At 53.0% G+C, this 2870-nt stretch overlaps 1 non-coding gene across 1 annotated transcript; it reads right to left on the reverse strand.

The window, feature by feature from the left end:
• Positions 1-962: 962 nt before the first annotated feature.
• On the reverse strand, positions 963-1146 carry LOC128687734 (U2 spliceosomal RNA). Its single transcript, XR_011392513.1, has one exon. It is a non-coding gene; the product is annotated as a U2 spliceosomal RNA (small nuclear RNA).
• Between the last annotated feature and the right edge of the window lie 1724 nt (positions 1147-2870).

Below are 2870 nucleotides of genomic sequence, written 5' to 3' on the forward strand. Positions count from 1 at the left end.
TGTATCCTGATGGTCCACTCCTGGCAGCTGAGAGTGGTCAGTTAACAGCGTCGCTGGTGAGGCGGTCTCATCTGCCAAGGAAGGGGAGAGAGGTGGCGGCGGTACCTGCAATGAGAGAGGTAAGGGGAAATGGACAGGAGGGGGAGAAGGTGTGGGTCGGGGTGAGGAGGAGGAACGAAGAGAGGTGTGAGTAAGGGAGGCAGGAACTGGAGGGGATGGCGGTGGAGGGCCAGACCTTGGTGGGGATTCAGACTGGGACCCATTCCAAGGTACAAAAGTGTGTGGGAGGGGAGGGGAGGGGGTAGGAGGTAGGGGGGAAAGGGCTAAGGAAGATGGTGGGCTGTCATGTTGCTGTGGGTGTTGTGCCTGCTGAGTTCATGGCTGGGGGGACCCCCCCTGTGGTGGGGCCCGCGGTCGAGGGGGCTGCAACTGTGGAGGACTTGGCTGAGGGCGCTCTTCCGGCAGTGGAGGTGGAAGTCTTCGAAGGCGGAGTCCAAGCCGCTGGGCCTCCCTGGCAGTTTGTCGGCGGTGTGCGGCCTTATGGTTCTTCAGCCCAATTTTGGATGGAAATGCCTCGTGGCAGCCTTCGTTTTCGCACCTAAACTGCAGGCGTTGTTCGTGCTGTAGTTCAGGGGGCTCCATTCTCAGTTGTCTATTCCTGGGACATCTATATAAGGTTGGACGACTGCCCAGGACGATGTTACATCCTGCACAAACATATGAGTGCGAAAGAATGATCACCTCGTGGGTGGCCAGGGAAGTGCTAATGATCACCTCGTGGGTGGCCAGGGAAGTGCTACCCGAGGCACCTGTTGTCCATCCTCAATGGTGAAAATTTGGACACTGGGAAATTCCTGGGGCATCCTGTTGGGTTCCAGTTAATGCCAGAAAGAAGTTTACTGTATGGGTGAACACTGCTTCATATTGTAATTTGATTAGATTGAGTTTTTTTTTCTCCCCAAGGGGAGTGGACCAATCCCGGAGGTACTGCAATACCGGGCCGATCCGCGGCAAAGGTGGAGCAAGCCCCTAGCACTTCGCCATGATCCAAAAATCAGTTTAATATCGAAGATCCCACATGGGGATCGTATCAGATATTAAGCTGATAAGAACAGATTTTATTTTCGAAAAATGCTACAATGGGTTTTACATCATGTTCATAATAATAACTAATTGATACAATGCAAAGCAGCACTCAGTGGTGTCTGCACTATTCTATTCTACTGTAATATGTCCTAAACATCAAGTTACAAGCTTCTTGATGTTACAAATTTACAATGTTGTTAATACTGCCTAGCACCTGTTATATGTTCAGTGTATATCATCCTTGACCATTTTATGGCGTCGCTCACACACAGCCTTCGGAAGAGTTTTTGGTATTTTCGTGAGGCCAGGCGTTTCATCAGTCTGTCGTTCGCCGGGTCGTAGCTCCCTAGTGAACCGACAATGAAGGCCTCAACTGTTACCCGGTGGTAGTTCTGCCTTAATTCAGCTGCAAGTTCGGCATACTTCTCTTCTTTCCGCAATCTTGCTTCGGTGAATGCCTCTGGTCCATTCTCGAAGGGGCATGTGACATCTATCATCAGTGCATCTCCATCCTTCGTGATGATTAGGTCTGGTCGTCCTGTGTCTAGCGCGCCTGCAACACGCTGGTTCTCGGAGATGAGTCTCCACCCTCGCCCCTGGGCGGCCTTCTTGATCCTCGCCACCAATGCATTGTGTCGCTGGGTCATGGTGGCCGAGTGTCTCCAACAGTGGTTAAGGACGTGTGGTAGTGTCTCCAGCTGTGCAGGGCATCTTCGGCATCGTCGGTCACCGCCCCTGTCATAGCGACGTGCGCCATTCAGTGGTAGCATGTTCAGTCGTGCTCGGTGTATAAATCTCCAGTCGGCGAAGGTTGTGTACGTTCCCTCCCTCATGAAGTGGGACGATGCTCGTTCCCGTGCCACTACCTGCATCACTTTCCCTTGATCTGGTTTTGCTTGCAGAGTGACATCCCTGGAGCATCGGTGATGGTTCCTGATGGTGCGGGCGACTATCCACCTGTGTCTTTGTCCTAGTGAAGAATCGCCACATGCTAGCCCCAGTGTCCTGCTGTCACTGTTGTATGACCAGGTAACACCCATCCGTCCAGAGGCATCTCGTGCCCTAGACCAGAGTGTTTGGTGTCCACCTGCTCGTCCCATCTCCTGTTTTGACAAGAATGCACATGCGTCTTCCATGTTTGGGTCCTGTTGGGTTCTTAGTGCTGCCACTTGCTGACAGTCGCTCCGGGCAATGTCCCTGGTGTCTAGGTCCAGTGAGGTGAGTAGTTTGAAGGCCGTATCCACCAGGAATATGTCGGAGTCTTCTGCTGCAGAAGGGATGCCACAGGCCCCGGCTGGGCTGCTGCCATATATGTATTCGTTAGATGCACGGGGCTGAAGGTACAGGGTCTTTTTAATCAGCGGTCGCAGTGCACAGTCAAGGCGCGTCCAATCGGTTTTCCTCAATTGCCATGTTCGCATGGCGAACACAGCGGATGGTAGTACAAATGTCTTCAGGGCGTCCAAGCGCTGCCAGGGTGCGAGCTTGCTCTCGAGTATGCTCTTCCCCAGGGTGATGTAGTCTTCTATGATGGCTATGTCTGGTAGTAGCTGGAAACCGACAGGACGCCCTAGGAATTTTGTATACTGTCCATCCTCAATGGACAAAATCTGTGTGTCCCCTACAAGGAATGGGGTTCGTCTCATCCCTCGTGGGCTGGCTCCGGACATGTGCAGGGAGGTGCATTTGGCAGGGTTGATGGTTAGCCGAAGCTCCCCACATGCTTGTGTTGCGACGTTGATGAGCGCCTGCAGTTGTGCTGGTGTCCGAGCTAAGAGAGTGAT

This window comes from Cherax quadricarinatus, chromosome 27, assembly GCF_038502225.1.
Source record: "Cherax quadricarinatus isolate ZL_2023a chromosome 27, ASM3850222v1, whole genome shotgun sequence".
NCBI classification, from domain to species: domain Eukaryota; kingdom Metazoa; phylum Arthropoda; class Malacostraca; order Decapoda; family Parastacidae; genus Cherax; species Cherax quadricarinatus.